The sequence below is a fragment of the Columba livia genome, chromosome 3, assembly GCF_036013475.1.
Source record: "Columba livia isolate bColLiv1 breed racing homer chromosome 3, bColLiv1.pat.W.v2, whole genome shotgun sequence".
In the NCBI taxonomy this organism is placed as follows: Eukaryota; Metazoa; Chordata; class Aves; order Columbiformes; family Columbidae; genus Columba; species Columba livia.
The window spans coordinates 99,242,085-99,257,003 of NC_088604.1; the positions used below are offsets into that span (position 1 = coordinate 99,242,085).

A 14,919-nucleotide genomic window follows, 5' to 3' on the forward strand; every position below is an offset into this window, starting at 1 on the left:
GTTCAGAAGTTATCTGATTCGGGTCACATGGTGTTCCAAAAACCATACCTAAATATAGCCTGCAAGAGATCTGCACAAAGAGCAGTCCCATCATGGGAGCAAACTAAAGTCTCCACAAAATTAATTAGGGTTATTTCAAGGCAACCAAAGGAAAACAAGAAGGAAAAAAAATCAGCCCTTGCCCTGTCCATTTCTGTAAGAGCCCCTAACGCTGGTGTGGACAAGCCCCAGTTTGCAGCCCAGGCTCACAGGGAGATGCTTTGGTTCCTGGGGGAACCCCTCCATGGCACTAACGTGGAAGGTGGGTAGAAGGCACAGTGCGGCTGTGTTAAGGAAAACAGCTCGTTGGGGAAAAGGATGATCCTACCAGTAAAGGGACCAGCAGGTACCGTAGGCGTATACACCCAGGTAGGAAGCCAATGCTTGGGCTTCTTCTGTAGCAGTTAACAGCATCCTTCTAACAGAGAAAACAACCACATTTTTGGAAAGGGATGGTCCGTGTAAATGACAGCCTCGGCACAGATCAAGGCTCTGGGAAAAGCTAATGCTTCCCAAGGCAGAATGGAAAGAAAATGCCCTGTTGGAAGATGCTACTTCTGAAAGCCTCCATTAGGATTGCCTCTTGCCAGGGCAATGAACGAATGGGCAATGAATGAAATACAGCCTATAGAGCTAAGTCTAACAGCCTTCCCTATGTCTAGGCATCAGGAGCAACCACATGGAAAAGCATACAAAAGATCGTCAAAAGACAGCAAGCACAGAAGAAAGGGAGGAGTGCTCCTCGGGTCTCTTGGGTTTATTTTGGTCCTTCTCTGTAAAGTGGCAGTACTGTTTCCTACTTTTCCGAATTACCATTCAGTTTCTGACCACCACTGATCAACAAGATTACTTCAGTAAGCTGCCCTGGTTCACCAAGATAAAGAATTTTAAAATAACAGAGTCTGTTCGTGAATGCCATGGTGAAGGTTTTAAGATGACCACAGTGACTGATTTACCTTTGCATCACCCTTGCTCCCACGTTCTTCACCCAACCATTAGAACAAGCAGGGCAACATCAATGTTATAATACCTTGAAGGCCGAGGCGAAGCTGAAGCAGGGGCTGTGGAGAGCAGAGGAAAGAGCAGGACAAAGCGGAGGAGAGCGGGTGGTGTGGGGAGCGCTGCTGTCAGCAGGGAGGGAGCAGGTTCATGAGCCCAAACCGCGTGGCAGGTGCTCCAGAAGGCAGGTAACGAACAGTCGGAGCACGGGTGGGACACAAACTGCAAATTTCGGCTTGAACGCTTCAGGCCATTAGCAGGTGCTTCAGGCAGTCATCCAGATCGAAGTAAGAAAGTGGAAAGAGCCAAATGCTGGTTAAAGAGGTTTGCAAAGGCGAAAAATCCCAGTGCGGGCAGATGAACTGTTTCCCCGGTTGTGGGAGCAGGAAAAACAAACAAACAAACCAACAAAAAACAAACAAAAAAACCCCATAAAGCATACACAATTTTCGCAAAAAAAAAAAACAGCTGTGTTGGGGATTTTACTATCGTGTACTTAAGCCCTGAGATGCAAATACTGGCGGGGATGCTGAGATCAGCAGTTATATGTCCTCAGGTGGTTAGAGACAAAACAGAAAAGAGCTGGCATTTGGGGAAAATAGAGGGCCCATTTGATAACGCTTCACTTGAGCGTAAGAGGGTTTCCCCTGTGGGTATTGTCCCAAAGAAAGCTTCAGGCAAGTTTAGACTGGTTCATTACTTGTCACATCCAGAAGGTGAGTCAGTTAATGATTACACTGACTCCCTTTCGACTTCACTTTCACATGTTTTCAGTCCAAGAACTGTGCTCTCATCAACTCAAATACCACTTAGAACAAACAGAAATATGAAGAGAAGCTCCATTTCAGTTGCTCATGGCACATCCATAGTTATTTTATTTGGCTGGATTTCACTGGCACGTTGCAAACTGTATTTTTGGTAGCTAATAAAGAGCACTTACAACCCGTGTTGTGGACGGTGTTACTTTTCTATATAGAAGTACAGGTCAGAGACTTGGCACTTGCTTTATTAGGTTTAGTTGCCAAAGGGCCCAAATACTGGGCCCTTGAAGGTTTCTTTATAGAAGCTGAATATTTATATCCTCAAGGGCTAAATTCATGGGGTCTTCTCAACCTCTAACACGACTTGGTTTAAGTTACCCTTACACAAACATAACAAATAGCACTGGCTACTCCAAGCAGTTGTTAATGCAGACCAACTCTGTCAGCCAATAATAATATATTTAAATCAGATGGTCACTTGAACATTATTGGTAAAGTTCTCCTCGCTGAGGGTTGCATCCTTTGCCAGAGGCTAGCAGGCTTGACAGAAGGAGAGAAACAAATTCCTTTCATCAGAGTAACATGAGTCAATATGTGGAAAGATACTTCCATCTGCTCTGTGTTTCTGGTGACATGACATTACCGTATAATTTGGTATACATTTCTAACAGAAGAGATAAAACAAGATGGCTTGGCAAGTATTGTTAATGCCCCACATCTATGCAAAGTTCTCTCAAACCATTTTCAAGTTACGGTGCTATATGAGCAGCTAAGACTCGCAGTGGAAATGCTGGAGGGAAAAACGTGTTGCTGTTTATTTCAGAGAGTTATGGCACAGACAGACATCTATGGTGCACTTCTACAAAGAAAAATGTTGTATTTCCCAAAGTGCTCTCCAAAGAGGCACATTTGGTCAGCTACAGACATCACCAAAGGAACCTGCTGTGTCCAGCAACTCATGGACACACACGACTCACTAGACATCAGTAGAGTGGCCTGTGCTGTTTCTGCATTAATTTTGTGTCCCTGTACGTTACCAGAGCCCTGGGACTTTCATGGTCTGTGGGCAGCAAATCGGCCGAGCCAAAAGGGAAGGTTCCACCTGACTAGGCCAGTAGGAGCTATATTAAGCCTGTCTCAGCTGGAGGTCATTCTGCATATTTTGAAGGCTACTTTCTTGGTAGTTGGTCAAGCAATCAGGGTCCAGAAATTAAGAACCTGATTTTTATAACACACATAACACTTCTGAAGTCTAGACACTACATATGTAAAAGTTTTAATTTCTAAATGTTTGATCAAAGCCATCTCTTTCAGGGCCAAGCAGACTCTTGGGTTTGTAAAGCAGTTGCTTCATGTCTTATTCCTAGTAGGCTGCTGGTAGCCCATCAGCCAAGAATTCATTTTCACAATTCCAAAACATTTTTTGATATTTCCTGACCAAATGGCTTTGCAATAGAAATTGGTTTCTGCCACCATCTGTTGTTACATAGTTCTGAAGTGCCAGCATTTTCCTTCAAGAGGAAAGAAGTTGGGGAGAATGCATGGCCAGTCCCAATGGAATATACATTCTTCTTCTTAATCTCACTTTACGGGGAAGGCTTGGCCTATTTCTAAGCAGCTGTGAAACTGTCATCATCAGGTTTCTTTACAAAGCTTGGTGGCATATGGAATATATTGCTCACATCTTAGTACTGTAAAACCAACCTTGTTGTATGACTGAGTTAGGCAAAGAAAGCAGGTGCTTGATTAAAAAAAAAAAATCCACCACGCATGAAGACTCTATAGATTTTGTAGAAACTCTAGACAGGATATTTTAGAGACAACTATGTTTTTGAATTAACTAGATAATACTTTGGAGAAGCTCCTAAGCTTCAAAGGTCCCTTAAAAATGAGTGGGTGAAACGGACATGTCACAAGATAACATTGTATTTTGCCATTCACAAAGGCAACATTCACATTCCACACCAAAGGAGGGTGTCATCCCCCTCTGTGAGACATTAAAACTGCAAGGGTCCAGTCTCCATTTCTGATGTGACAGAAGATTATTTATTCAACATCAGGTTTAGGTCTCTTTTGTCATAGCCCAGCCTTATTTTTACAGCTGTGAACTAGCCAAGAAGTAAATTAAACAAAATAGTAATAATAAATAATAAAAACCCCAAGGCATTCTGGTTACCATACACACCGAATTACAAACAGAGCTAGAATTGCAGGAGTTCAAGTTCTCAGTGAAGAAGATACCCAAAGAACAATGAGAGAGAAACAAGCTGTTGAATTTGCTTGATTGTCAAGTGCAAAGTAGTCAACAGCACTTTCGAACACTATTGGGAAAACAAACAAACAAACGAACCACACAAAAATCCTCTAAGATAAACTCTCAGAAAAGGGATGATAAAAAGATGTAGTTAATGTCTCCACTGCTATATATTCCATGGTGAATCTCCACTCAGATATATACACACATACATATTCACGGTCATCTGTGTTCTCCTGTACACAGCAGGTGAGACCAAAGGGCCATTTTGGCTTATTGGCTTGTTAGGGATAGTGGCAAAGAGTATATGCTTAGTGAAGGCCATGTGGCAAGTGTATAGTGACAACTCCCCAGACTACTCTTCCCAACATCCATCTATTTACAGTTCAGAGACTTTCTTTAAACACAATACATACAAGTTTTCCAGATTAGTGATCTGCTTTTAGAAATCTTCACTTGCAGTTACAGACCCTTTTTTAGAGCCAGGCTCTCCAGCTACATTGCAAATTTCTTGTACTAAGCAAGCTACTACATACTGATATGGAGAAATGCAACCTGCTGCACTCATCCAGAGGAAAGGGCAAAGCAAGTATTTGGGCAGCACATGCTGCTATACAGGTCTTCTGTGCACAGTCTGTCAGAGAATATAGTTCTGCGGTAGCCCTTACATTGCACAGCAGGAAAGATCCTTCAGTGATGGTGGCAGTTTGCAAGTCCTAGAGGTTATGTTTTTCAGTGGCACATGTTCTAATAAAGCCATAAATACAGATCAGTCATCAATGGAGCTCTGAAGCTACTCATCAGTGTCCTGTCACTGGTTAGAGAGGACAGAATCACCTTTTGGCAGAACAGGATAAGGAGCACATTGCAGGACACCAAAGAAGTACCAACTACATGGACAATCATAGGGTGGTGAGTGTCTGTCATCTCCCCACAGCAATGCATCAAGAGGGTCAGTGGTCTTCCAGAGGCATCCAAAAAACTATTTGTTTTTCAATATGTTCGCTATTTATGCACTTCCTCGTTGCACCAGTAGCTGCTGTATGCTTTACCACCCAACAAATTGTGACTAAGGAAAAAAAAAATAAAAGAAGCTGAAGGAAAGAGTCAGTGTGCAAAAAGAAAAGGCTCTCCTAGCAGCTTCATACTCTGTTCATGTAACACACCAACCAGAAAATAATACAGACTAAAGCCTACTATCTAACTGAGCAGGCTTAAATAACACTTAGCTCTTTTATAAAGCTTTTCATCCAGAAATCTCAAAATATTTTATGAAGGTGTACAGACTGGGGAAGAGCCAGAATGCAACCCACAGCTTTTGACTCCCAGGCATTTGATTTTTCCATTAGACTACATCACTACCTCCAGGTACAAGCACACTTCTCTTATAGTTGACATGGAAAGATGCATATATGGATCAAAGGAATAGCTTTTGCTCAATTTTCTATACACTGATTCCTTTTAACACCTTATTTCAAACACTATGTTTAAAAATAATAGCCCACAATGCACCTGTGCTACTCTATTGACTACTGTATGCTTAAGTAATGCTTCACGTAAGATGCAATCCTCCTTTCAGTTACAGTAGGAAAGCAGACAACAATCAAAATATAAATGTGTCTTCTTTAAATTTTCATTCTCTTCCACGTATAAAGGAAAAAACAGGTTTAACAATCAAGACAAAATAAAAACTATTATGGTAGAGGCAACAAAGGGAAAACCATGAAGAGTTTGCTAGAAATAGGGAAAAGTCAATACTTTCCTCCAAAAGAAACAAGCTTGCAGAAATTATCACAGAAGTAGGATTTCATAATAAAATTTGAATGGCCAACACAGAACAAATAAAAATTTGGAAAGCTCACAGTGCTACTTTCGGCATGGCCTGTCAAAATCGGTATGGAGAGCAAAAAGCAGATTTCTGATTTTGAAGTCTTTGATGAACAAATTATATTTAGCATTCATCAATGCCTATGGGTTTCTGAACAAGGGAGGTATCTAATATAAACTGTGCATGAAAAAGAATGCACGTCAAAGCTTTTTTTTTTTTTTCTGTAAGGTTTGCAATGAAAATAGTATTGTTCAGAAAAAAAGGAAAAAATCTACCAAAATTTTATCTTCATCCTCTCCAGTTAGAACTGCTGGCTAATGAGTGATTTCGAGTAAACTCAGTTCAGAGGAGACATATATAGCATCTTTTAAGCTAACTATTTTCACGACAGGCCTTCTAAAACAGGCGTTAAGAGAGGCCATAAAACAGATCCCCTTTGTGTCCACCTAAATACTTTTATTTTTTGTTTTGCTTCATTTTGACATATGTATACATCCTGTGTTTTCAGCTTGTCTTTTCAGCCCACTCCCCTCCTCTGCACTCCAAATCTGTCAGCCAGACTCCAGGGACGGGAATTAAAAATGACCACTTTTAAAAACTGTACCCTGCCCATGTAACAGACTTTACAGCAGCAGAAAGACTAAAAAGCTGAAAAGTTCCCCACGGTCTTTGCCTATTAAAGCCCACAGCTTGCCAACAGCAGGCCACATTTTAGTGTCAAAGAACAGGGCACCGGCTTGCATTTCTGTGCGATGGGAAGTGCCTCTTTACATTTCAGATCACACTGTTTGTGGAGAAAGTCAACAACGCCGGGATGCTCAAAAACACCCTGTAGTATTACATGGAGGATGCAAGATGCTTGCTGAGAAACAGTGCTGACACCAGAATATGGTTGATTCAGCATGAGTAACAAAAGCTTATTTTTGGTTGGCTCAGGCAATATTTGATTCAAGTAGGATTAAATCTTCATCACATTTGCTTAAAAAAAATCATTTTACACCCATCCCATCAGGCTGCATCATTCCCCATCTTACAATATTTTCCACCATTAAAGATAAAGCGGTAAATGTCTGTTCATCAAATGAGCAAAGAGGCATGGAAAGTCCTTGACAAAAGTAATGCAAGGAAGTAGAAGGAAGGATTCGGTCAACTGGCAACCAAACAGAAGGCTTCTGCTATTTCCCACTGAGAAGTAACTGTATCTGGGCTATAGATATGTTTGTCAAACATATCTATAGCAGGGATAATTAAGTTAGTGCAGCAAACTAGGTGCATGCTTTGAAGTGTTCATGCAGCTGCTATACTAACGTTTCTTTCACCTGGTAGGTTAAGCTCATCATCTCCTCACACATATTTGCAGACTCGTGACCTATCCTCTGTCCTCATTATCACGTTGTTTCTGATAGCTGAACGTCTTGGAAATTATATTCAAAGGTTTTGTTATAAATAAAGGAGACTACCAGAAGCCTAAATACAGACTTCCGTCACCAAGGAATAACTGTCTGGAATTTCTCATAGCTCCTTTCTGTCAAGGAGTTATATACTTTACAAACAAGAAGTCAAGGAGTTACATACTTTACAAACAAATACTCCTACAAGGTAGGTATTGCTATTTTTCCTTTTTCGAGGTCTCTTATGATTAGCATAGAAAATCTTGATCCTTAGATTCCTAAAACTGGAAAAACTGGGGATAAAAACATTCTTGCCCTGCTTTGCAAAAAGTCCCACAGACAATTCAATTTCTATGCTGATCTCACTCAAAATAACAGCATCATAATCTAAAATAGAAAGCTTTAGACCCCCTGCCTTTGGCAATATTTTTTAATTATGTAATATTACTAGCAGTGATACCTTTCTATAAAGATCATACCCAACGAGATAGTGAGGATTCTGCTGAAGTCTGTACTGGGGTTTCTGTCACCAGCGAGAAGAGCACCACAGGAGTACACAGAATCTACAACAATATCGAGACTGATTTCTACTGATCTCAGTGAGGCCCGGACTTTATCCTGTGTGCTTTTCCATACAGCTGGAGAATTATTTCATATGCAAAGATCCTCACTTACCTACATCCTCCTATAAATCAGAGTTCTCTACCGCCTGCTCTTCACCTAACTCAACAGGAGTCTATCGTCAGTCTCACCTTTTCTACATTAGGTTTCTATGGCAAAAAAAAAATTATTACTTTTACTTTCTAAGTGTATTTCTAACCAGGGTAGGGCCCTGCACACACAAGACAATTTCAAAACAGAGACTTGTAGCCCAATGGACTAGATCAGCACATGCATTCCTCAACTTCACACAGAAGCAACCAGCACTTACTTCTGAGCAAGGGACGCAATTACGATTAAGACAGTATATGCCATTGGTGCCTCCCCTCTTCTACAATTTCTACTTATATTGTCAGAGACACATGCAGTTGGGTATTTATGGATCTGAGAAATCCTAGTTCAGACATGAACAGTGCTGACAGGGGCAAGACACTGTTCTAACTGTCCTGTAGTGTCCCACCTGTGGGAACATATGAGCCTTCATTTTCCAGGAACATCAGCCAGAAGCATGCATTTTAACCTATTCACTCAGGAGAAAACCAAACAAACAACACACCACCCTCTTGCTGCATTTGGTTGCTGTACCTTTGTTTTTATTTCCAAGTTAACCCTTAGTTGTGGTTAATGCACCAAAAATCTCATTTCACAGGATGCTATCTGGCTGGCTGAAGTCATATCTCCATTTTATATGAGGGGAAAAAAAAAATCTCACCTGTTGTCCTTTACTCGTGCCCATAAACCAACCCTTAAAAATGCCTTAAAAGAGTCAAGCAGCAGACTTACCTCCTGTACCTCAGCTGCTTTTAGAGAGACAAAGTGAATACACGGAATGAGGCTCAGAAGCTTGCCCTGAAAATAGGACCTCTGTTTTTACGATGGCTCTAAGCCCAGCTCAGCAGCAACATGTCACCAGCGCAAGCCCGCGGGCTGGCAGGTAACCAGGGATCCCAGCACACAGAGCCACTGTCAGTATTGGGAAGCGATGGTGAGCAAGGGAGACCAAACTTCCTCCTACGTGCAAACTCCAGATTCAATTTTCTGCAAGGTTACCCCCAATAATTAAAAGGTTCTGTAATTTATCCTTAAAAGCTAGCCGTGATGAGATCCATCAGGATCGATCTGTTATCTTTTACCGCCACATGTACCATGCATGTGCATATCATATGTAATATACTTTAACAGATGAATACTGGCAATATTTTCCACTAATTGTGAGAGTTACTAAACTGAACCTTCACTAAAATTAAGTTGACTATTAAAAGCTCAATGAGTAACCCAGCAAACGGAAGCGCTGTATATAGGATTTAGCAAGCACGCAACTGATCTGGCAACAACCAAGGCACAATAAATATTTGCTGAACTTCCTATATCTAAAATTTGTTCCATACAATGGTCAAACGTTCATTATGTATGATGATTTAACACTCGCAACACCAGCTCCTTCCTGCAACTGGCCAGCAATGGGTTTCTTTAAGTCACCTAATTGTGCTATTTTGTGCCTGGTTTTATCACTGTGTAACATGTTAGTGTCTTCATGGATGTCCAGGAGCAGATCTTCTGCAATAAAAGAGGTAAAACAGCAAGATGGGAATACTCACAAGACTGCCCCTAACAAATTTTATAAAACTGTTAGTCCTTGAAATGCCACAAAGAGATTGTGTGACACATAATTCAAAAATACAAATGAAATGATGAAAAATGTGCTCAGGAGCCAATGTTTGTATGAATTAAAATACCAAAATAAATGTATAATAATTCAGGCACGCTATTCTGAAAACACAAAGTTAGTGGATTGAAAGTTACAGGTTAATTTATAACTAACGCTCCCCTATCTCCCTGCATCAGTTTCAAAAATACATGAATAATATTATTAGCTATTAAGATGTCATTATCATAGACAGCCCTACCAATTTTAGCTACCTCAGTATAAACACAGCTAGGTTTTGTAAGGAACACATATAGCACTTGTTACAACATGTTAATTTTATTCAAGATATATAGACTTTTTATGAGTGCAGTTTGTAAATTTTGAAAGAGCATATATATTTTTTTGCTTTTACAGTTTCTAGGCTATACCTTTATACAAATATGGTTTATGTTCTGTATTGTTTTCAGGATTGTAGAGATGTACATAAATCACATAAATAAAAAGCAGCAATAAATTATATTAAGGTTGCATGCAGTCTTGCTATGTTTGACAAATTAGAAAACTGGGAATTCCCTGAGAAAAAGTTCTCTTTCAGGAGAAGAAATAAATAAATAAACAGATCTTAAATTCTCTTATCTATTAATGTGGGAAAAAAAGCCTCTACAATTTTTGCATAAAAAGAGGGAGTGATTCAGGAGAAATTCTGACAGATTCCCTAAAATATTAGAATCTTTTCTAGAGGCAGTATTTAAAAAATCCAATATTTAAAAAGAAAATAGAAGGTCAAAGTGAACGTACGCAGAGTTATGTGAAAGAGTTAAAGTTATTGATGAAAGGCTATTTGCTGATAAGGATTCATCTATTTGAAATAGGATAGCATTTGGGACCACTCGAACAAAAGTCTACAGAAAGCTGATAAATCAAGGAACTGAGCAGGATTTAAACAAACAACAGACATGGCTGAGAACACACGAAATGTCACGAGTACAGCTGAGAAATAAGTGATGGCACAGGACCACTTACTCAGCTACTAACAAGACATTATTTGCTTTGGCCTTCACAGAGCGAGACAGCTATCAATCCAACCACAGCTCCAGAAATTCTTCAGACTGAAGCCCTAAAAATGTGATTATTATTTCTGGGTGCACACATGGAACACCCCAATAAGTCTGGCTTTCAAAAAAAAAAAAAAAATCCACCATATATCACAGAGGCAAGTGAAACTTTAAGGGAGTTCTCACAAAAGCATTCTTCGCCCCCCAAAGTACTTCCCCCCAAAACTGCTGCTACAAAACACCAGGGCCTGAGTTCTCCAAGAAAAACTCTAGGACCAATAATAATTTGGCATCTGAGTACCCAACTTGCAGGCGTTCTGCCCTTGCAATGGAACCCTCAGCTGTTAGTTATCCCCATGTCTTGACAGTGCCAGCAAACTCACAAGTGGCCATTGCCAAGCAGAGAACTGTCCAATGTTGCCAGAAGGAGATGATGAAGGCCACACACATCTTAAGTCCCACTTCTCTAGGACCTATATGTTTAAGCAGTGACACTCAAAGTTCTTAGTTTTGATATCTTTTTCAAAGTTTCCAGGCTGCTCCTGAAAGAAACCTACTGGAGGGTCCTTTCTGTCAAGGACACAAGTGGAGAAAGCGAGCTACATCACACACAGAAAACCAGTTTTCAAGAGGAGCTCGTGCCTTCAGAAGTCTGTTGGGATGTGGGGGGAAAGATGGGAGCAAAGAGGCTCAACCTTGTCAGGATGGAAGTGCTTGAGAACATCCAAAGCAGCTCTTTGGCCACCTGGGAAAGCTGGATATTGAAAACGTAGGCACTCACACAGGTTAGGCGGCAGTTCAGTAGGGATATTGAGGATCTCAGTTTGGGCTTTCAATGCCTAAATCCCACTTAAGTCCCACTTAAGGCATCTAATCCTTAAAGCCTTGCCAAGAAGGAGAGATTCTATGCATGCAAAAGCTGATGGTCAGTGACTGTCTGGTTCTGTTAAAACTAAAATACACAGAGAACGACCTTATTCGGTACAAAGGAAAAATGCAGAATAATCAAAGACACGTTCTAGTCATAGAAAGTTAATGGAAAGTTAATGCAGCTGATACAGATCACAGTCCTGTCTTTAGAACCCACGACAGTTTTGCTGACCTGGAGAATATTATAATCCATAAATCATGGGTCTTCAATAGCCCACAGGAAGAAGTACATTTGCAAATATTCAAAAGACAAAATGACTAGAAGAGTCCTCGAAAAAAACTTCACTTACCCATACCAGCTAAGAGGTAAAACTAGAAAGGAGAAGAATTTATAAAACACTGTAATTGCTTAGATAGAGTTAATAATTCAAAGAACAATATTCTGTCACTCAGTGACCAACTAGTTTGCCATGCTCCATGAAATTAAGTAGTTTCAGTCCAGTTCCTGATAGCCGGGAGCCCACCCAACAAAAAGCTACCAATTTATTTCTCACTTACCTGCAGTGCTGTTGGCTCTGAACCATGAAGTGTGAGTTGACATGGGTACCAGTTCACCCTATATTCCCTATACCTGATACCTCCATATCAAAACTGCCTTTTTTTTTAAAAAAAAAAATAAAAAAAATGCCTGTACTTACACCACTTGAATTTAATTGACAGGACTGCCAATACATAAAATAATCTAACTGACAAAAGTGGTCCTTGCATAAAAGTAGTAGATTAGAATTACAATCATAAAGTGCAACTTTTGATTATTATTCTATATTACTGTGTTTATGAGGGAGATATCATTAATTATTAATAATTATTTTAATGGTAAATATTTCTGCTGTTCCCCAAGCATGTACTGCAACATTTGCCTGAATGCACACACAAAGATTCCTCTCTAGGCAAAACACTGAGATCTCTATTGTTGGGATTCTAAGAGCTCTGCTCCAAATGAGAATTCTGGCCTAAATCTCCAGCAGCTGCCCACCCACCCACCAACGAGCACCTGAACTCTATAAAACTTCCTATCTGCAGATGGGCAGGGTTCCAGCAGCTCACCCACTAATCCCTGCAACTTTTGCATTACAAAATCAGTATTTGATGCAAAATACAGGAAAGTAGACAAGCACGTATGTCACAGACCGTAAAGATGCTGAAGATAGTTTGAGCAAATTGTCTATGGGAGCAGGGTGTGCTCCTTCCTTCCTGAACACTGCATTATCTCTCCAGATTGACACCCGGTTTCTTCTGCCAGGCACAATGATTCAAATGTCCCCAACCTGGCTTTCAAGGGGTGTAGGAATTACTAATCTTTCATAATGAGCTCATAATAAGGAGACCAGTGAGGTTTCCCTAATTTATTTGCATATTGGTCTCGAGTCTCACTGTGCTTTCACCTGCATTTTGCTTTCAGTTCTGGATTCGTCCCAGGATACATACGCAAAGTCAAGGTTGTATCTTTTCTGTCCAGCCACCTCTTCCGTCTTGGTAAAGTGTTAATATATTTATAAGTCTGATTTACAGAGTACTCCAAAGCACTCTCAACACTGACACAGACAAGCAACAGAAAATATTTTGCAATTTGGCATATTTTCTTCTTCAAATATTCCTATTCAAGTGCTTTCCTTTAACTTCTCAAAATTATTTATTTTCAGCAGAAGTCAGTCTATTTTTGCCTGCTGTTTAATCTATGTATAAGCTAAATATTACCTTCCCGACTCACACAAGCAATCGCCCCCTCGGTCTGTCAAAGCAGCTCAGAAGAATAGGGAAAGCAGGATTTGTCCTGTATCTACATAAGCATTTTAGTTGCAACCTGTGCTCGACAGACACTGGTCAGCTGTAACAGATTGATGAGGAATTGTTTGAAACACTTCTGGTTGAAAAATATATAAATCATGATTACTGATAAAACAACATAGATGTATGTGACACTTACGAAACACAGAAACAACCTAGAAACAGAGAAATAAGCAAAGGTGCACTCTAGGACTCTTATAACCTAAGTTTCCCAAATAATATAAATGTTATGACAAGTAAATACACAAAACAGTAAGGCAGTACACTTCAAGGTGACAGTGCTGTGTACAGAACAGTAAGGGTTAATTTTTTTTGGAGATGTTTAGGTGGCCATGGAGGTTGTGAATTTGGATTCACCCCAGTTTGAATTGTTATATTAAATAACATGCAAAGTTATTTTTGTCTGCATTTCTTACTGCCTACTCTTCCTATTCCAGGTTCCTCCTTGCAGAGCACAACAGCCCGGGCACAGCAGGGAAGTAGCACCCAGGAACAAATGAAGGGAGAAGCATTAGTGGAATGCAGCAGCCTTGGGGGAGAGACCCATTTACGCAGAGAAAGTGCTTAAGCAGGGACATTTTTGCCTGCGTCTACGTCTACATAGAGAGAGGTTTGGTGAGCGCATGCCCAGGGAGGAGGATTTGGTTATGGTTAGAATTTGTGAGTGACAGCCATGTGACAGCTGGGAGTCAGCAAAGATTTTGGAGGGATGGAAATTCCTGAGATAGGACACACGACCACTCATGCGATCTGCATGTGCCTATCATCACGCTGTATTATAATAGCTGACACTATGGTTTACCAGTTCTCCAAAAGAGACACTATAAATTAGGGAGAGGATCTGAGGAATGGTGGATGAGAAATGGAAGTCATAACATTTGAAAACAAAGGGATAAATATAACTTGTTTTCATGTTATCGAAACAAGCAAACAAAAATCTCCAAAGCAAGCACACAACAGTAGCAAAGCTTGCATTTCCATGATTTATCTTTAGTGACAGGTTATTATTTCCTTAGAATATAATTTTTTTTCCGTACTAACTTACCTAGAAAGGCCTTGATCCTACAAACCCTTTTACAAATACTTAATTTTAAGTGCGCGAATAATCCCACTGATTAGTGTTATTCCTACATTTTCAGGATCCGGGCCTAAGCCACAACACGCAATTAAGCAGAGGCATTTCCAAAGAACTGCTTAATTTTCCTTTCTGGGGGTCTTACGCAAATGTGAAGCCAGCGGAGATGTGCAATTTAAATCAAACCTGGAAAACTGAAATACTTTCCCTTTAACGCTGCATTCATGCCGATACAGTATCACATGACCTTTACCGTAATTTCTATTAAAATCATTTCATGTCTGGTTGCTTCTGCTATCCTGGCTCATTTGTATTGTTTACAACAAGTCATTGCTCTCGACAGTTAGTGGTGGCTGAATCCATGGTTACCAGTTTTTACATTCACTGGTTAAATGGAATGCAGCTCTTCGGTGGGGTTTCATGGAGAAAGCTCTTAAGAAACCACAATCCAGCTATCAATCAGGCTAACCTGGGAGAAATTAATCTGATAA

General features: G+C 40.2%; 1 protein-coding gene across 22 annotated transcripts in view; it reads right to left on the reverse strand.

The window, feature by feature from the left end:
• The window catches only part of ESRRG (estrogen related receptor gamma), a 405,281-nt gene that overhangs the window by 359,271 nt on the left and 31,091 nt on the right, over window positions 1-14,919 (reverse strand). The window lies entirely within an intron of this gene.